The 21768-nt window shown below is 36.9% G+C and overlaps 1 pseudogene; it reads right to left on the bottom strand.

Moving 5' to 3' along the window:
* Positions 1-54: 54 nt before the first annotated feature.
* Positions 55-21430, bottom strand: LOC105799412 (cytochrome P450 CYP82D47-like; annotated as a pseudogene).
* Between the last annotated feature and the right edge of the window lie 338 nt (positions 21431-21768).

The raw sequence follows: 21768 nt of genomic DNA, 5'->3' as shown, positions 1-21768 counted from the left end.
CCAAACTCAATGCACACACTTTATTCATTAGATGTAAATAGACTTGGTCATCAAAGGCTGCACTCAACTATAGCAATCTAATTTTTAAACCAAATGTGCTTATTTTTCAAACCATAGCTGCTAAAAATAAAGAGATTTGTAAGTCAACAGACAAACAGTGGCCATCTTTATTCAAAATTTACATTAATCATTGAATTACCACTGCTACATTTCGAGTCGATAAAGATGACGAGGAAGGCGAGGAGTAAGGACAAGTTGAAGAGTTGTCTTGGGCATGACAGCACCTGTTCCTTCGCTGATATCTACTGGGGCATTGAAAGGTGTAGTTAAGTCAAATCCTTGAAGCAGGCGAGCAATCGTTAAGTGTGTCAGTTGCAATGCCAGAGTCATCCCGGGGCAAGACCGTCCACCGGAACAGAATGGAAGCTCGAAAATTTGTCCCAAAATGTCCACTTTTTCATGACTTCTAAGAAATCTTTAAGGCTGAAATTCCTCAGGGATCGACCACACTCGTGGGTCTCGATGCAACTTCCATAAGTTAACAAATAAACGAGTGCCCTTAGGGATGTGGTAGCCACTAGCACGACAGTCTTCCATTGCCTCGTGAGGAACTGATATAGGGGCTGCTGGATATAGACGAAATGTTTCCTTAATGATGGCCTTGAGATATACCAATTTCTCGATATCAGAATCTTGCACCCATCTATCTCGACCGATTTCGAGGTCTAGTTCTTGTTGTCACGCTTCAAGGCATGTTTGTTGTTCATCAAGTTGGCTAAAATCCATGTCATTGTTACGGATGTGCTGTCACTTGCTGCTGCGATTAAAGTCTAAAATAAGTAAGACATAAATCGAGATCAGTGTGATAATTTATATATGAAATCCAGATTCTTAATTTTTCAAACATGTTTTGATAAATAAAAAGCCAACTACCTTTAAATTACACAATTAGTCACTAAATTAAAAAAAATTACAATTTGGTCATTAAATTATTTAAAAGTTTTCATTTAAGTCGCTGAGTTGTTAAAATTAATGTTATATAGCTTTCTTTGTTCGTCATGCCTGCGCCAATCAAAAGTTATCTTTCCACTTCTCTTCTACAGTTTAATTTTTTTTTTCATGAAATATTTTTGGATATCACGAATTAGTAAACCAAAATTCAAATAGCATTTTTCTCCCATCTCCGACACTGATTGTTAAATTGACTGGGATCCAAGGTGTGCTCTTCTACTCATGATTGGTACTGATCCACTGTACCGATTGTCAAATCGTCGCTTGAAACTCTTTGGCAAAACTTTTTCTGAAATAAAAAAACTTTTGAATGATTCAGTGACTTAAATGAAAACTTTAAATTATTTAGTGACCAAATTATAATTTTTCTAGTTAAGTGACAAAACTAAAATTTACCCTTACTTTAATGATTAGTAATGTAGTTTACCCAATCAATTAACAATTAGTTAAGAAACACATCTTGAATATAACCAATGTGGGATAACAATAAATTTGACAAACTCCGAAGAAGCATTAGGCAAAACAATAGCCAATAAAAAAAAAAGAGTTAACCATCCAATTACCTAAAACTAATAAACAATTAGTAGAGAGGACCAACTTGAATTTAAAGGCTATGTATGTAATTCTGTTGGTGTTTTTCAGCAAACAAAGGAGAAAAGAAGCTAAACGAATGCAAAGAGAATTGAATAAAAATGAAACCTCAAAAATTGATTTCATATTAAAATTTCATTAAGATAAAGACAAGTATATTACATGACAGTTTCCTAATACATAACTGCTCCCACTAATTACTTGACTAAAACAATGCTTGAATTACACACAAAATGTAGCTGATATATAAGCTATTACATCACATTGGAAATCATTCAAATCACCAACTAATATTACTAACTTTAAATACAAATTACATAAAAACTAAAGCTAGTTACATATGAACAAAATGTTGCTGCTGTACTGGTTGAGCTTCAATGCTTCTCTCCTGTTGTATTGCAGGCCAAAGTTCAACACTTCTCCTTGGATTGTATGCTACAAACAACAATACTTCTTCTTAAGTTCTCAACTCTTGTAGCACTGCGAGACTTAGTTAGAATATCAGCAAATTGGTTTTCTGAGCTGCAATGAATCAGATTAACTTCATTTGATTGTTCAGCCTCTCTAACAAAAAGAAATTTAATCTTAAATTGCTTTGTTTTGCCTTGAAATATTAGATTTTTGGCCATGGCAATAGCTGACTGATTGTCAACTCTAATCTTAGTAGCTTCAACTTGATCTTCATTCAAATCACATAAAAGTTTCCTAAGCCAAATGGCTTGATTAACAGCTACAGCAGCTGCAATGTTCTTTGCTTCTGCTGTGGATTGAGCAACAGTTTGTTGTTTCTTTGAGCTCCAACAAAAAACCCTTGAGCCTAAACTGAAGAAATAACTAGATGTACTCTTCATGTCATCCATGGTTCCTGCCCAATCACTATCAGAATACCCTATCAACTTGAGTTCTTTTGCATTCTCAAATTTCACTCCATAATCCAAAGTACCTTTCACATATCTAAGAACTCTTTTGGCTGCCTTAAAATGAACAACATCACATCAATGCATGAAACTAGAAAGAAGACTAACAACAAACATGATATCAGGCCTAGTAGTTGTCAAGTAAAGCAGACAACCTACAAGGCTTCTATACTCTTCCTCATCAAATCTTTCATGGTTGCCATTGCTGTTTAGTTTCTTACCTTGAGCCATTGGTGTGCTAACTGTTTTAACATTTGACAAGCAAAATTTGTTTCAGATCTTCAAGGCAAAGGCCTGCTGACTTATGAAGATGGCATGATCAGTTTGATTCACTTCCATGCCAAGAAAGTAAGCCATTTCTCCTAAGTCAGTTATTTCAAAAACATCTTGCATTTGCATTTTAAACTCTTCAATCAGCTCCCCCTTGCTTCCAATTACCAACAAATCATGCACATAAAATGACACAATCAGTAGGGTTTCATTATCTGATTTCTTCACATAGAGAGTAGGCTCACTGATGCTTTCCTCAAACCCGAGCCTAGACAAATATGTATCAACTCTGTCATACTAGGCCCTTGGTTCCTGCTTTAGACCATACAAGGCATTTTTCAGCTTGTAAACTTTATCCTCTTCATCAGGAACTTTGAACCCTTCTGGTTGTTCAATGAAAATTTCTTGCATGAGAAAGCCATTCAAGAAAGCAGATTTATGATAGAGGGTTGCGCGTGGACCAAGATTGAGTTGCCAAGTCACGCGAAATCTCCTACGAAAACTCTAGACGATCAGATCTGAAACGAAGTAGAAAGATTAACTTTTAGAATTCCCAGATCTGAAATCAAAGAACCCAAAAATAGCAGAAAATAAACCAAGAATCAAAACACTTATTATTAAGTAATTCGGAAGTCAAGAACTCGTAAATAAGCTTCAAAGAAGTCACCAATTCAGCCGATTCTGTCAATTGAACCAAAACAGAAAATTAATTCAGCAGATAAAAAGAAATGAAAATTGAATTAGAATGAGGAATCGTGCAGCAAGAAAGAGGGAAATTAAGGATTAAGAATGATCTTCGATAATTAAGGACGTTTATGAACTTTCCAAGCCGAATCTGAAAAGGTTAAATTCCAAAACAGCAAATCAAACTCTAAATTCCAGCAAACTGAATTTAATCAGAATTGAGAAGAAAAGTCGACAAGATCAATAGAAAAGATGAATGAACGAATGGTTCTTGCTGCCAAAAGAATGCCGATCAGCCTCTTTAATATTGAAGAAAGCTGGAAACACAACAAGAAACCGTAAATAAGTTAGATGATGAAATCGGCCACAAACAAGAATTAAAAGGAAAACGAACAGCAAGAAAATAAAAGATAAAGTCCTAAGAAGCCTTGAAATCCCGAAAGATTTCACAACTCCTTTCAAACGGCTCTAATCTCCCCTCCAATAAAGATCAATGGCAAGAAGAAGACTGAAAATGGCTCCCACAATCAAAAAGATTGTTAAAACTACTTCTAAAGAAAACTCAAGAGAGAATTCGTGGAGAAAACTCAAAGAGAATTTCTACTCAGCAAAATCTGAAATTTTAATGTATTGTAATGTGTTCAATAGGGTGGCCGACCATGCCTATTAATAGACCTTCTATCTATTTCCTAATCTCATTAGGAAAACTTAAAAAAAACCTAATTAATAAATTAAGAGGGAAATTCGGCCAAGGCATTTTAATGGGCTGCTTGGACCGAATTTTGACATATAATAATCCTAAAGTCTAAAAATTAAACTAGATATTTAAACAATTAAAATCTTTTACAAATTGGGCCACTTCAGCAATTTGGCCTGATTTTCAACTAAGTATGGTTTGATTTCTTGGTTGGGCTTGGAATCATCTTATTGGGCCTTGCCTTCAAGAACTTGGGCTTGTAGTCCATCTCCTACCGAAATTGGTTCGTTGATGCTCGTAACGGAGATCCAATGCGCTTTGGCTGTAAGATTTGGTTTCTTGGATCAAGATTTCCAAGATTTGAAATCTTGATTTTCTTGATTCTTGAAATCGCTCCAAACAGCAAAATTGGGCCAAGATTCAGTTTCTTGATTTTCTTGAAAACAAGAAAGTGAATCTTGATTTTCTCTTTCTTTTGTGTATGCATCTAAAGCCTTGCTAACAAATTCCTGAATGGTCCCATTTAGTTTGGAATGCATTTGTCTGGTCTTTGACATCGTTATTAGGCCTTATGGTAATTTGAGCCCATCACATTCTTGAGCTTGGGTTGGGCCTTTGTGACTCGTATCATTCTCCCCTTCCTCAAAAAGATTCGTCCTTGAATCTGAAAAATCAAATGGGGTCAAGTCAGCCACATTAAAAGTAGAACTTACATTGTACTCACTAGGTAGATCTATTTTATAGGCATTATCGTTGATCCGCTCGAGTACTTGGAAAGGCCCATGGCCCCTTGGGTCCAACTTGGTCTTTCTTTTTGTAGGAAATCGTTCTTTCCTCATATGGACCCAAACCCAATCTCCGGGTTCAAAGACAACCCGTTTGCACCTCTTGTTTGCTTTGTTGGTGTTGATGTCATTTGTTTTGGCTATTTGCTGTCTAGCTTTCTCGTGTAAGGATTTCACCAACTCAGCAATAGTGGAGAAATCTTTCACAAATTGTCTATAAAAACTAGCTAAACCATGGAAAGATCTCACCTCAGTTATCCATTTAGGAGTTGGCCACTCCTTGATTGCCTTAACTTTGTCCTCATCGACATGAATACCTTGAGTACTAATTATGAAACCTAAAAATATTAGCTTATCACAACAAAATGTGCATTTATCAAGGTTGTCAAACAATTTTTCAGCTCTTAGAATGTCTAAAACCGTTCTAACATGGAAAACATGATCATTTAATGTTGTTGAGTAAATTAAAATGTCATCAATCCAAGAATGGCAATTATCGACAATAACATACAGTACCTTTTCAAAATTCAAGTCATGAGCAAAGTCATCAATACGAGTTGAATGAAGTTGTTTAGAGAATATAGAAACTTCACCTTGCTTACCATTAGAGGTGGGAAAACGAGGATCAGTTTTACCTTGTTCAATCAATTGAAAACGTCTCTCGGTAGAATGGTAATGAAGCTGGAACCTGCCCATGGGTGGAATCTTGCAAACCTGAAACAAAGAGAAATCACAAGGCGATTTCAAATGGGGATTAGAAAAAATATTCCTCCTTTGTGTTTGAGCACTCTCTTCTTCTTCACTCATTCCTTGTTTAAGCTCTCTCTTTTTCACTCACTTCATTCACATTTTCTTTTGTTTCTCTCTCGCTTTCCTTTTCGCCTTTTTCATTTTCATTTTCTTCTTTTTCACTTTTATTTTTCTCTTCTCCTTTTTCTTTTTCCTCACTTGTTTTAACAACAGAATTTTTCAGTTTGATTTGGTCCTCATGGACTTGTTCCGGAGTGAGCGGCACTAAGGTGATTTTCCTTCCTTGATGCTTGAAAGAATACCTATTGGTACGACCATCGTGGGTGACCTTTCGATCCCTTTGTCATGGTTCTCCTAGCAACAAATGGTAGGCTTGAATAGGCACTACGTCACACACGACTTCGTCTTGATACTTGCCGATAGAAAAGGCGATGCGCACTTGTTGAGTGACCTTAAATTGGCCTTCGTTGCTAAGCCCTTGTAGTTGATAAGGTCGTGGAGTGGTTAAGCAAAGCTTTTCCACCATCGTCGTGTTGGCTACGTTCGAGCAACTTTCACCATCAATAATAACTCTACAAACCTTACCTTGTATATGGCAGCGAGTATGAAAGAGATGTTCTCGTTGCTGCCCACTCTTTGGTTTTGCCAAAGAGGGTTGTCCGCAATCATGAACGTCATAGTCAGTTCTAGGGACACGTCTAGGAGCGTGCCTATGAGCACGAGGCTGGTTATCCACATCATCTTTAATTGGACCTCGATACTGAGGCTCTTGATCCAATCGCATCTCATTGATAGTAGCACTCAATGTTCGAAGTAAGGCAGCCCGTTCGTCTAACTGTTGTTGGATCTTTTTAAATTTATCATGGAAATCATTATGGTCATCATCAACTTGACCAACTCTCGACATTTTTTTTTCCTTTTTCAAAAACCTGCAAAACAAACACTCAACACTCAAAAGGGAAAATTAGCAAATCTCACCGTTAATCACTCAAAAAGGAAAATCAAATTCTCAAAGAGGTAGAATTCAGTCTTGTGAGTTATTTAGTAGAATCTATATCAATCAATTAGAAAGTGTATGAACCGAAACTACCAAAGAATCCTAATTGCGCTAGGAGTTCAAAAACTGACGAGACATCAATTGAATTGTGTTGCACAGAGGAAGAATTGTGCACACTTTAAATCCTACTAACACAAGAAACAAGAAGGTGTTAGATAGTGTAAAGGAAGAATAAAATCAAAACAAATGAACACCTACAGCTAAGAATCAATAAAAATTGCTGAAATCTAAAAACCCGAAAAACTGCGGAGTAACTTGACAACTTCGTTTGAGGTGTTCCCGATCTCCAAAAATCACGAAATTAAATTTGGAATGTCCTTAAATATTGAATTTTTGATCTGGAAATTTTGGGCACAAAACTCAACCCGCTGAATATTTTTTTTAATTTTTATTGGATTTTGTCTTTTTCAAATTTTTTTGACATTTTGACTGTTTTTTTTGCGGGAAATATTTTTTATATTCAATCTCAGTGCCACAAATATGCATGTAAAATTTCAAATCAATCGGAAAATGTTTACCCATTCGAATGAATTTTTTTCCAAAAAATTTTCTGGGTAAAACTACTGTTTGTTGTTTAAAAAAAAGAGATCAGTTTAGAAATCAACCAAGAATACCCAAAACGCCCAAAATCTGATACCAAATGATAGAGAGTTGCGTGCGGACCAAGATCGAGTTGTCAAGTCACGCGAAACTCCTACAAAGAAGGCTAAACACTTGGATCTGAAACGAAGCAGAAAGATCAAATCTTAGAATTTCCAGATCTGAAATAAAAACTCTAAATCAGCAAAGAGTAAACCAAGAATCGAAACACTTATTATTAGGGAATTCGGAAGTCAAAAACACGTGAATAAGCTTCAAAGAAGTCTCCAATTCAGCCCATTCTGTCAATTGAACCAAAACAGAAAATTAATTCAGTAGATCACAAAAAAAAAATGAAAATTGAATTAGAGTGAGGAATCGTGTAGCAAGAAAGAAGGAAATTATGGATTAAGAACGATCTTCGATAATCAAGGACGTTTATGAACTTTCCAAGCCGAATCTGAAAAGATTAACATCCAAAATAGCAAATCAAACTCCAAATTCCAGCAAACCGAATTTAATCAGAATTGTGATGAATAGACGGCAAGATCAATGGAAAAGATGAATCAATGATCGATTCTTGCTTCCAAGAAGGGTGCCGATCAGTTTCTTTAATGTTGAGGAAGGCTGGAAATGCAACAAGAAATCTTAAACAAGTTAGATAATGAAATCGACACAAGCAGAAATTAAAAAGAGATTGAACAGCAAGAAAATAAAGATAAAGTCCTAAGAAGCCTTGAAATCCCGAAAGATTTCACAACTCCCTTCAAACGGCTCTAATCTCCCCTCCAATAAAGATCAATGGCAAGAAGAAGACTGAAGATGGCTCCCGCAATCAAAAATATTGTTAAAACTACTTCTAAAGAAAACTCAAGAGAGAATTCTTGGAGAAAACTCAAAGAGAATTTCTACTCAGTAAAATCTGAAATTTTAATGTATTGTAATGTGTTCAATAGGGTGGCCGGCCATGCCTATTAATAAGCCTTCTATCTATTTCCTAATCTCATTAGGAAAACTTAAAAAAAAACCTAATTAATAAATTAAGAGGGAAATTCGGCCAAGGCATTTTAATGGGCTGCTTGGACTGAATTTTGACATATAATAATCCTAGAGTCTAAAAATTAAACTAGATATTTAAACAATTAAAATCTTTTACAAATTGGGCCACTTTAATAATTTGGCTTGATTTTCAACTAAGTATGGTTTGACTTCTTGGTTGGGCTTGGAATCATCTTATTGGGCCTTGCCTTCAAGAACTTGGGCTTGTAGTCCATCTCCTACCGAAATTGGTTCGTTGATGTTCGTAACGGAGATCCAATGCGCTTTGGCTGCAAGATTCGGTTTCTTGGGCCAAGATTTCTAAGATTTGAAATCTTGATTTTCTTGATTCTTGAAATCGCTCCAAACAGCAAAATTGGGCCAAGATTCGGTTTCTTGATTTTATTGAAAACAAGAAAGTGCATCTTGATTTTCTCTTTCTTTCGTGTACGCATCTAAGGCCTTGCTAACAAATTCCTGAATGGTCCCATTTAGTTTGGAACGCATTTGTCTGGCCTTTGACCTCGTTATTTGGCCTTGTGGTAATTTGAGCCCATCACATTCTTGAGCTTGGGTTGGGCCTTTGTGACTCGTATCAACTTAACATCCAACTGATGCACTATCCGGTTCTTTTGTACAGCCAAGGCAAACCGAAGCCTTATTGTATCTAACCTTGCAATAGGGGCGAAGCTTTCTAGGAAGTCAATGCCATACTTCTGGCTGTATCCCTTCACCACAAGTCTTGCCTTGCGTTTTATTGGAGACCCGTCAGCATTGTATTTGACCCTAAACACCCATTTCACACCAATAACTCTCTTTTGGTCTGGTCTGTTAATCAATTCCCAAGTATTGTTCTTTTGTATCATCTCCGTTTTAGCTTTCATGGTTCTTTTCCAACACTTTTCTTTAACAGCTTCATCATAACTTGAGGGCTCCAGTATTGCCACATCACATCTTCGATAGATGTCAGTGCTGGTTCTTGTGCCTCTCACAGGTACATCATCAAAATCATCACCAATTACCTCTTTTTCTTCAGCTGGTTGCAGATCACTATCTTGCTGACCTTGTTCACACAAGCTTACATCTGCACCATTCCATTTCCATAAACTTTCTTCATCAAATTTCACATCCCTGCTCACCATAATCCTTTTGGTGGAGGGATCAAAGACTTTATAGCTTTTCTTTGTGCTGTTGTAACCAACAAAGATCCCTGTCACAGGTCTTTTCTCCAGTTTGGTTCTCTTCTTAGCTGGGATAAGTGTATAGCAGACACAGCCAAACACCTTTAGATGTGAGACGTTGACTTAAGTCCAAACCAGGCTTTAAAAGGACTTTTTCTTTGATAGTATTAGTTGGTAATCTGTTAAGCAGGTACATTGAAGTGTTCACAGCCTCAGCCCAAAACTTGCTTAGTAATTTGCATTCAACCAGTAGACATCTTGCCATGTCAAATACTATTCGATTCTTTCTTTCACTAACTCCATTTTGCTAGGAGTATGGATTGTTGTTAACTGATGTTGAATTCCAGCCTACTCACAAAGCTTCTAAAACCTATCTGACAGGTATTCAGTGCCATTGTCTGATCTCAAGGCCTTAATCTTGCAACCTGATTGATTCTCATCTAAGGCTTTGAACTTGCTAAATATTTCAGGTACTTCTGACTTTTTTTTTTTCAAAAAATTGACTCAGTAAAACCTTGTATAATAATCTATAAAAAACACAAAGTATCTGCTGTCATTCAAATAAGTGGTCTTCATTGGCCAAGAAATGTCAATATGGACCAATTGAAGTTTGTCTCGAGCCCTTCATGCCTTGTTACCTGGAAATAGCAGTCTCACTTGCTTCACAAGCTGACAAATTTCACAAACTCTGTCTTTGACTTCAACCTTGGACATGTCTTCAACCAGATTGAATTTGTGTAGCAATCCAAGTGATCTATAATTGACATGGCCTAACCTTTTATGCCATAAACTAGCTTTATTAGCAAGACTAGTATAGGCTTTCTTTTCCAGTTGATTCACATGTAGCAAGAAGCATCTCTTAGTCATGGCTACTGTGACTAGTTTTTGACCAAATGTGTCCTCAATAACACATGAGTTATTATTGAAAACAAGTGAATAACCCTTTTCTATTAACTGACCAACACTAAGCAAATTTTGGCCTATATTAGGTACAAAAAAGGACATCGAAAATTGTTTTGTTACTTGACTTTGTGTTGATCACAATATTGCCTCTACCTCTGGCCTCAATAAGGTTTCCATCTCCAATCCTGAATTTAGAAACAAAGCTTCTATCGAGATATTTGAATAACCCTTCTTCTAATGCCATGTGATGAGTGCAGCCACTATCTTACTAATTAGTCTCTTTTGACTTTGCTTGAAGTTGCAAAACAGGATGCAGTGAAAACATGCTCCTCTTGAACTTGAATATCCTTAGCAGCCTGAGCTTAATTCTGATGCTGAGTTTGTGCCCTTCCTTTGTTCTCGGACACTTTCAATGTAACCAAACTGCTTGCAGCTCCTGCACTAAATATCAGGCTTGTACCAGCAGTACCTCTCCAAATGTGTGGACTTTTTGCAATGAATGCATGGTGAGAAAATTTTCTTCCCAGCGTCCCTCATTGGTTTCTCCCTCTTGTCAAGCCATGGTTGCTTTCCTTTATAGCTCGGACCTGAGCTTTCTTTGAATTTTGCTTGGAAAGCTCCTTCGGATGTTCTTCCAGCCTGTTGGTCATTCTCTGCTCTAGTGCATAAAGAGGATTTATCAACTCAGACAATGAAATAGTTGATAAGTTTCTCGAATCCTCCAATGAGGAGATTTTTAACTCAAATTTCTCAGGAAGGGTTGTAATGACCTTTTTAACAACTCTGCTCTCACTGAATCATCTCCAAGGAGCCTGATGTTGTTGACTGTGGCCATTATTCTATTAGAGTACTGCTTGATGGTTTCAGATTCTCTCATATTCAAGTTCTCAAAATCCCTCTTGAGGTTGATCAGCTGCTACTGCCTAGTTTTGTCTGACCCCAAGAACTCTTCCTTTAGCTCCTCCCAAGCTTGCTTTGGAGTACTATAGGCCATTATCCGAGAGAAAATCACATCAAACACTCCATTTTGTAGGCATGTCATTATTTTGTGCTTCTTAGCACACTCTTCACTATGTTGTCTGATTTGTGCAATAGTGGGATTGGCCCTCAGTGAAGCTAGTTCGGTCTCATTCTCCACCACATTCCACAAGTCATGTGCTTGGAGGTAAGTCTTCAATTTTACTACCAAAATATGGTAGTTGTCACCAGTAAAAGACAAGTGGTGGTGGTGGTGGTGGTTGTGTAAAGCTCATCTTTCAGCAACAATAAAAACAACAGCTTCAGTTCATTTTCCTTTAAAGTTTTTTTTGTAGAAAACAGCTACCAACAACAATGGCCCTCAAAGATGACAGACCTTGTATACCATTTGTTGGTGTTTTTCAACAAAACAATGAAGAAAAGAAACTAAAAAAATAGATGCAAAGAGAACTGAATAAAAATGAAACACCAAAAACTGGTTTCATATTCAAATTTCATTAAGATAACGACAAGTATATTACATGACAGTTTCCTAATACATAACTACTCCCACTAATTACTTGACTAAAACAAAGCTTGAATTACACACAAAATGCAACTAGCATATCAGCTATTACATCACATTGGAAATCATTCAAATCATCAATTCATCTTATTCACTCTAAATACAAATTACATAAAAACTAAAGCTAGTTACATATGAACAAAATGTTGTTGCTATACTGGTTGTGCTTCAATGCTTCTCTGCTGTTGCATTGCAAGCCAAAGTTCAACACTCCTCCTTGGACTGTATGCAACAAACACCAATACTTCTTCTTAAGTTCTCATATCTTGTAGCATTGAGAGATTTAGTTAGAATATCAGTAAATTGGTTTTCTGAGCTGCAATGAATCAGATTAACTTCATTTGATTGTTCAGCCTCTCTAATAAAATGAAATTTAATCTTAAAATGCTTGGCTTTTCCATGAAATATTAGATTTTTGTCCACGGCAACAGTTGCGTGATTGTAAACTCTAATCTCATAGCTTCAGCTTGATCTTCATTCAAATCACATAAAAGTTTCCTAAGCCAACTGACATGATTAACAGCAATAGCTACTGCAATGTACTCTGCTTCTGCTGTGGATTGAGCAATAGTTTGTTGTTTCTTTGAACTCCAATCGGATGTACTCGTCATGTCATCCATAGATCTTGCCCAATCACTATCTGAATACCTTATCAACTTTAGTTCTTTTGCATTCTCAAATTTCACTCCATAATCCAGAGTACCTTTCACATGTCTAAGAACTCTTTTGGATGCCTTAAAATGAACAACATCACAACAATGCATGAATCTAGAAAGAAGACTAACAACAAACATGATATCAGGCCTCTTAGTTGTCAAGTAAAGTAGACAACCTAAAAGGCTTCTATACTCTTTCTCATCAACTTTGTCATGGGTGCCATTGTTGGTTAGTTTCTTACCTTGAGCCACTTGTGTGCTAACTATTTTACAATTTGACATGCAAAATTTGTTTAAGATCTTCAAGGCAAAGGCCTGTTGACTTATGAAAATGGCATGATCAATTTAACTCACTTACATGCCAAGAAAGTAAGTCATTTCTTCTAAGTCAATCATTTCAAAAACATCTTGCATTTGCATTTTAAACTCTTAAATCAGCTCCTCCTTGCTTGCACTTACCAACAAATCATGTACATAAAATGACACAATCAGTAGGGTTTCATTCTCTGATTTCTTCACATAGAGAGCAGGCTCACTGATGCTCTTCTAAAACCCAAGCCTAGACAGATATGCATCAACTCTGTCATACTAGGCCCTTGGTGCCTGCTTTAGACCATACAAGGCCTTTTTCAGCTTGTAGACTTTATCCTCCTCATCAGGAACTTTGAACCCTTCTAGTTGTTCAATGAAAATTTTTTCCTTAAGGAAGCCATTTAGGAAAGCAGACTTAACATCCAACTGATGTACTCTCCACTTCTTTTGTGCAGCTAAGGCAAACAGAAACCTTATTGTATCTAACTTTGAAACAGGGGCAAAAATTTCTAGGAAGTCATCCCTTCACCACAAGTCTTGCCTTGTATTTTTTTAGAGACCCATCAACATTGTATTTGACCCTCAACACCCACTTCACACCAATAGCAGGCACAGCCAAACACTTTAGATGTGAGACTGTTGCCTTAAGTCCAAACCAGGCTTGAAAAAGAGTTTTTCTTTGATAACATTGGTTGGTAATCTGTTAAGCAGGTACATTGAAGTGTTCATAACTTCAGCCCAAAACTTGCTTGGTAATTTGCTTTCAAACAGTAGGCATCTTGCCCTGTCAAATACTGTTTGATTCTTTTTTTCACTAACTTGATTTTACTGAAGAGTATAGATTGTTGTTAACTTATGTTGTATTCCAGCCTGCTCACAAATCTTCTGAAACCTATCTGACAGGTACTCAGTGCCATTGTCTGATCTCAAGGCCTTAATCTTGCAACCTAATTGATTCTCAGCTAAGGCTTTGAACTTGCTAAATACTTCAAGTACATCTGACTTTTTTTTTCAAAAAATTGACCTAGCAGAACCTTGTATAATCATCTATAAACAACACAAACTACCTGCTGTCATTCAAAGAAGAGGTCTTCATTGGCCCAAACATGTCAACATGGACCAATTGAAGTTTGTCTCAAGCCCTCCATGCCTTGTTACCTGGAAATGGCAGCCTCACTTGCTTCCCAAGCTGAAAAATTTCACAAACTCTGTCTTTGACTTCAACCTTGGACATGTCTTCAACCAGATTGAATTTGTGCAACAAACCAAGTGATCTATAATTGACATGACCTAACCTTTTATGCCATAAACTAGGTTTATCAGCAAGACTAGTATAGGCTTTCTTTTCCAGTCGATTCACATCCAGCAATAAATATCTCTTAGTCATGGCTACTGTGACTAGTTTTTAACCAAATGTGTCGTCAACAACAGAGGAGTTATTCTTGAAAACAAGTGAATAACCCTTTACTATTAACTGACCAACACTAAGTACATTTTTGTCTATATCAGGTATAAAAAGGACATCAGAAATTGTTTTGTTACCTGACTTTGTGTTGATCACAACATTGCCTCTACCTTTTTCCTCAATAAGGTTTCCATCACCAATCCTGACTTTGGAAACAAAGCTTTTGTCAAGATATTTGAATAATCCTTCTTCTGATACCATGTGATGAGTGCAGCCACTTTCTACTAACTAGTCTCTTCTGCCTTTGCTTGAAGTTGCAAAATAGGATGCAGTGAAAATAAGCTCCTCCTGAACATGAATATCCTCAGCAGCTTGAGCTTGATTCTGATGCTGATTTTGTGCCCTTCCTTTGTTCTCGCACACTTTTCAATGTGACCAAACTGCTTACGGCTCCTACACTGAATATTAGGCCTGTACCAGTAGTACCTCTCCAAATGTGTGGACTTTTTGCAATGAATTCATAGTGGGAACTTTTTCTACCCAACATCCCTCTTTGGTTTCTCCCTCTTGTCAAGCCATGGTTTCTTTCCTTTGTAGCTCGGACCTGAGCTTTCTTTAGCCTTTGCTTGGAAAGCTCCTTCAGGATACTCTTCCAGCCTATTGGTCCTTCTTTGCTCTAGGACATACAGAGCATTATCAGCTTAGACAATGAAATGGTTGATAAGTCTCTTGAGTCCTCCAAAGAGGAGATTTTTTACTCAAATTTTTCAAGAAGGATTGTAATGACCTTCTCAACGACTCTGCTGTCACTGAAATCATCTCCAAGGAGTCTGATGATGTTGATTGTGGCCATTATTCTATCAAAGTATTGCTTGATGGTTTCAGGTTCTCTCATATTCAAGTTCTCAAAATCCTTTTTGAGGTTGATCAGCTGCTACTGCTTGGTTTTGTCTAACCCCAAGAACCCTTCCTTTAGCTCCTCCAAGCTTGCTTTGGAGTGTCACATGCCATTTCGAGTGAAAATCACATCAGACACTCCATTTTGTAAGCATGTCATTGCTTTGTGCTTCTTAGCACACTCTTCACCATGTTGTCTGATTTGTGCAATAGTGGGATTGGCACTGAGTGGAGCTAGTTTGGTGTCATTCTCCCCCACATTCCACAAGTCATGTGCTTGGAGGTAAGTCTTCATCTTTACTACCCAAATGTGGTAGTTTTCACCAGTAAAGACAAGTGGTGGTGGTGGTGTCAAGCTCATCTTTCAGCAACAATAAAAACAACAGCTTCTAGTCCTTTTTCTTCAAGGTTTTTTTACAGAAAACAGCTATCAACAACAAAGGCACTTAAAGATGGCAGGTTGTGTATACCATTTACTTGTGTTTTTCAGCATAACAAAGAAGAAAAGAAGCTAAAAAAAATGGATGCAAACAGAATTGAATAAAAATAAAAGCTCTAAAACTGATTTCATATTCAAATTTCATTAAGATAAAGACAAGTATATTACATGACAGTTTCCTAATACATAACTACTCCCACTAATTACTTGACTAAAGCAAAGCTTGAATTACACACAAAATGTAGCTGACATATCAGTTATTACATCACATTGGAAACCATTCAAATCATCAATTACTCTTACTAACTTTAAATACAAATTACATAAAAACTAAAGCTAGTTACATATGAACAAAATGTTGCTGTTGTACTGGATGAGCTTCAATGCTTCTCTACTGTTGTATTGCAGGACAAAGTTTAACACTCCTCCTTGGACAGTATACAACAAACACCAATACTTCTTCTTAATTTCTCAAATCTTGTAGCACTGAAAGGCTTAGTTAGAATATTAGAAAATTGGTTTTCTGAGCTGAAATGAATCAGATTAATTTCTCTTGATTGTTCAACCTCTCTAACAATATGAAATTTAATCTTAAAATGCTTGGTTTTGCCATGAAATATTGGATTTTTAGCCATGGCAGTAACGGACTAATTGTCAACTCTAATATCAGTAGCTTCAACTTGATCTTCATTCAAATCACATAAAATTTTCCTAAGCTAAATGGCATGATTAACAGCTGCAGCAGCTACAATGTACTCTACTTTTGCTGTGGATTGAGCAATAGTTTGTTGTTTCTTCAAACTCCACCCGAATGTGCTCTTCATTTCATCCATGGATCCTGCCCAATCACTATCAGAATATCCTATCAACTTGAGTTCTTTTGCATTCTCAAATTTCACTCTATAATCTAAAGTACCTTTCACATATGTAAGAACTCTTTTGGCTACCTTAAAATGAACAACATCACAGCAATGCATGAATCTAGAAAGAAGACTAACAACAAACATGATATCAAGCCAAGTAGTTGTCAAGTAAAGCAGACAACCTACAAGGCTTCTATACTCTTTCTCATCAACTCTTTCATGGTTGCCATTGCTGGTTAGTTTATTACCTTGAGCCACTGGTGTGCTAATTATTTTGCAATTTGACTTGCAAAATTTGTTTCAGATCTTCAAGGAAAAGGCCTACTGACTTATAGAGATGGCACGATTAGTTTGATTCACTTCCATGCCAAGAAAGTAAGTCATTTCTCCGAAGTCAGTCATTTCAAAAACATCTTGCATTTGCATTTTAAACTCTTCAATCAGCTCCCACTTGCTTCCAGTTACCAACAAATCATGCACATAAAATGACACAATCAGTAGGGTTTCATTCTCTGATTTCTTCACATAGAGAGTAGGCTCACTATTACTCTTCTCAAACCCGAGCCTGGATAGATATGTATCAACTCTGTCATACTAGGCCCTTGGTTCCTGCTTTAAACCATACAAGGCCTCTTCATTAGGAACTTTGAACCCTTCTGGTTGTTCAATGAAAATTCCTTCCTTAAGGTATCCATTCAGGAAAGCAGACTTAACATCCAACTGATGCACTCTCCACTTCTTTTGTGCAGCAAAGGGAAACCGAAGCCTTATTGTATCTAACCTTGCAATAGGGGAAAAAGTTTCTAGGAAGTCAATGCCATATTGCTGGTTGTATCCCTTTACCACAAGTCTTTCCTTATGTTTTTTTGGAGACCCATCGGCATTGTATTTGACCCTAAACACCCATTTCACACCAATAACTCTTTTCTAGTCTGGTCTATCAACCAATTCCAAGTATTGTTCTTTTGTATCATCTCCATTTTAGCTTCCGTGGTTCTTTTCCAACACTTTTTTTTACGAAGGCTTCAGTATTGCCACATCACATCTTTGATAGATGTCAGTGATGGTTCTTGTGCCTATCACATGTACATCATAAAAATCATCACCAATTACCTCTTTTTCTTTAGCTGGTTGTAGATCAGTATCTTGCTGATCTTATTCACACAAGCTTACATTTGCACCATTCCATTTCCATACACTTTCTTCATCAAATTTCACATCTCTGCTCACCATAATCCTTTTGGTGGAGGGATCAAAGACTCTATAGCCTTTCTTTGTGTTGTTGTAACCAACAAAGATCCCTGGCACATGTCTTTTCTCCAGTTTAGTTCTTTTCTCAGTTGGGATAAGTGTATAGAAGACACAGCCAAACACCTTTAGATGTGAGACTGTTGGCTTAAGTCCAAACCAGACTTCAAAAAGAGTTTTTCTTTGATAGCGTTGGTTGGTAATCTATTAAACAAGTACATTGAAGTGTTCACAGCCTCAGCCCAAAACTTGCTTGGTAATTTACTTTCAAACAGTAGACCACTTGCCATGTCAAATACTGTTTGATTCTTTCTTTCACTAACTCCATTTTACTGAGTAATATAGATTGTTGTTATCTGATGTTGAATTCCAGGCTGCTCACAAAGCTTCTGAAACCTATCTAACAGGTACTCAGTGCCATTGTCTGATCTTAAGGCCTTAATCTTGCAACCTGATTGATTCTCAGCTAAGGCTTTGAACTTGCTAAATACTTCAGGTACTTCTGACTTTTTTTCAGAAAATTGACCCAACAGAACCTTGTATAATCATCTATAAACAACACAAAGTATCTGCTGTCATTCAAAGAATAGGTCTTCATTGGCTCAAAAATGTCAATATGGACCAATTAAAGTTTATATCTAGCCTTCTATGCCTTGTTAACTGGAAATGACTGTTTCACTTTCTTCCTAGGCTGACAAATTTCACAATCTCTATCTTTGACTTCAACCTTAGACATTTCTTCAACCAGATTGAATTTGTGTAGCAAACCAAGTGATCTATAATTGACATGGTCTAATCATTTATGCCATAAACTAGTTTTATCAGCAAGACTAGTATAAGCTTTCTTTAAAACAAGTTAATAACCCTTCTCTATTAACTAACCAACACTAAGTAAATTTTGGTCTATATGAGGTACAAAAAAGACATCAGAAATTGTTTTGTTACCTGAATTTGTATTGATCACAACATTGCCTCAAACTCTTGCCTCAGTAAGGTTTCCATCTCCAATCCTGACTTTGGAAACAAAGCTTCTACCAATATCTTTGAATAACACTTCTTCTGATGCCATGTGATGAGGGCAGCCACTGTCTACTAATCAGTCTCTTTTGACTTTGCTTGAAGTTGCAAAACAGGATGCAGTGAAAACATGCTCCTCCTGAACTTGAATACCCTTAGCAGTCTGAGCATGATTCTAATGCTGAGTTTGTGCCTTTCCTTTATTCTCGCACACTTTTCAATGTGACCAAACTACTTGCAGCTCCTACACTGAATATCAGGCCTGTACCAGCAGTACCTCTCCAAATGTGTAGACTTTTTGCAATGAATGCATAGTGGGAACTTTTTCTTCCCATCATCCTTCTTTGGTTTCTCCCTCTTGTTAAGCCATGGTTTCTTTCATTTGTAGCTTGGACCTGAGCTTTCTTTGGCTTTTGCTTGGAAAGCTCCTCCAGGATACTCCTCCAACCTGTTGGTCCTTCTTTGCTCTAGTGCATACAGAGCATTTATCAACTAAGATAATAAAATGGTTGATAAGTCTCTCAAATCCTCCATTGAGGAGATTTTTTACTCAAAATTTTCAAGAAGGGTTGTAATGACCTTCTCAACAACTCTGCTCTCACTGAAATCATCTCCAAGGAGCCTGATGTTGTTGACTGTGATCATTATTCTATCAGAGTACTGCTTGATGGTTTCAGACCCTCTCATCTTCAAGTTCTCAAAATCTTCTCCAAGAAACCATGGCTTGAGGTTGATCAGTTATTGCTGCTTGGTTTTGTCTGACCCTAGAAACTCTTCCTTTAACTCCTCCCAAGCTTGCTTTGTAGTGTCACAGGCCAATTATCCGAGTGAAAATCACATCAGACACTCCATTTTGTAAGCATGTCATTGCTTTGTGTTTCTTAGCACACTCTTCACTATGTTGTTTGATTTGTACAATAGTGGGATTGACCCTCAATGGAGCTAGTTCGGTGTCATTCTCCACCACATTTCACAAGTCATGTGCTTGGAGGTAAGTCTTCATCTTTACTACCCAAATGTGGTAGTTTTCACCAGTAAGGACAAGTGGTGGTGGTGGTGGTGGTGGTGGCGGTGTAAAGCTCATCTTTCAACAAAAATAAAAACAACAGTTTCAGTTCCTTTTTCTTCAAGGTTTTTTTATAGAAAATAGCTACCAACAACAAAGGCCCTCAAAGATGACAGGCTCTGTATACTATTTGTTGGTGTTTTTCAGCAAAACAAATGAGAAAATAAGCTAAAAAAATGGATGCAAAGAGAATTGAATAAAAATGAAACCTCAAAAACTAATTTCATATTCAAATTTCATTCAGATAAAGACAAGTATATTACATGACAGTTTCCTAATACATAACTACTTCCACTAATTACTTGACTAAAACAAAGCTTGAACTACACACAAACTGTAGCTGACATATAAGCTAGTACATCACATTAGAATTCCTTCAAATCATCAATTAGTCTTGCTAACTTTAAATACAAATTACATAAAAACTAAAGCTAGTTACATATGAACAAAATGTTTTTGCTGTACTGGTTGAGCTTCAATGCTTCTCTGTTGTTGCATTACAAGCCAAAGTTTAACAAATTCAATATTGAATTGATATTTTATAACATACCTTGATAAATGATAGCCAATTAACGAAAATATTAAAACACAAAGCATACCGTTGTAGTTGCCTAGATAACCTTCTCGCGCGGGTGGCCGCACATGATATCATCCTTCATTGTAGACAACATGACGTCAATGAAATCTTGGTCGTCGTTTGGTCCAGCTTTAGCCCTATTTACTAGATGTTCATCAACCCAAGTTTCATAAGAGTACTCACCTCTTTAGAAGCATGCTTCATGGATTTGACTTGCCAGCTCCAATTATCCATCCATTTCAGAAACAAAACTGCTTCTAAAATCGCATTAACACCCATCAAATATGAGAACTATTTGTAAACCTTCATTACAAGATTCGTTTCCTTGTCGTCTTCACCTTAGCATTAGAGAAATATCTCTTCCCTGTAACTAATCTTAGAATCATGTTTAACTTTAAGCTTCCACACATTAAGATGGCCTGCTCCTTTTTCTTGCAAAAGGAGTACGAATCCTTCATCAACGCAGTCACCTCCGACACCCTAACATGATTTAGCCTTGCTAACTTATGGGTAGACAGAAGTTGAACCACAGTAAACTTATGCATCTCACGCCAAAATGGTTTATGGGGAGCAAACCCAAAGCCTGCGTGGTCATAAGCGAGGTACTTTTCTGCATTTGATCCTGGGCAAGTGGCTAAGACTTGGTCATTAGAGGTTAAACATTCTTTAACAATTTCACAATTGCTAAGGACAAGGGTTGGGAATAGGCCAAATCGGATCATGAAAACAGGTCCATATTTATCCACCATAGCCGCAAGGGTTCGAGCAAGGGTTGGTTGGGCAGCAAAGTAGGTGAATGTGGCCTATGATGGGCAAGACACTTGATACTTGTGGGGCATGTAATTTGCCCTCATTGTACTTATGCCTTTCCTCCATATGGAGTAAAACATCAATAGTCCTAAAGGGATCCCAAGGATTGCTGGAAGATAAGACAAGAAATCCATGATATGTATGGTAGAGTAACCCTGTCATTATTCTAGCAGGAGTAGAGATGTAGGGACTCAACTAGATTTCGCTACGATTTTATTAACATTGAAGCATAAGATTGAAGGGCAAAGATTAAAGAATGAATAATGGAAGGAAAGTGAATAAATGACAAAAGAAAGTTTGACTATATATATATTGCAATAACATAACAATATCGCCATACACAAAGAATTGTATAAAATAGGGATATTATTTATTTCCAATAGTTTAATGCCATATCAACAATTTCGTCTTAAATTCCAAATCATTTGGATTTGATTTTTTAGGATGAAAATGATGATGTGGCATTAAACTA

Source organism: Gossypium raimondii, chromosome 7 (assembly GCF_025698545.1).
Source record: "Gossypium raimondii isolate GPD5lz chromosome 7, ASM2569854v1, whole genome shotgun sequence".
Taxonomy (NCBI): Eukaryota; Viridiplantae; Streptophyta; class Magnoliopsida; order Malvales; family Malvaceae; genus Gossypium; species Gossypium raimondii.
The sequence above is the reverse complement of the archived record's forward strand: the minus strand, read 5'-3'. Positions and strand labels throughout refer to the sequence as shown.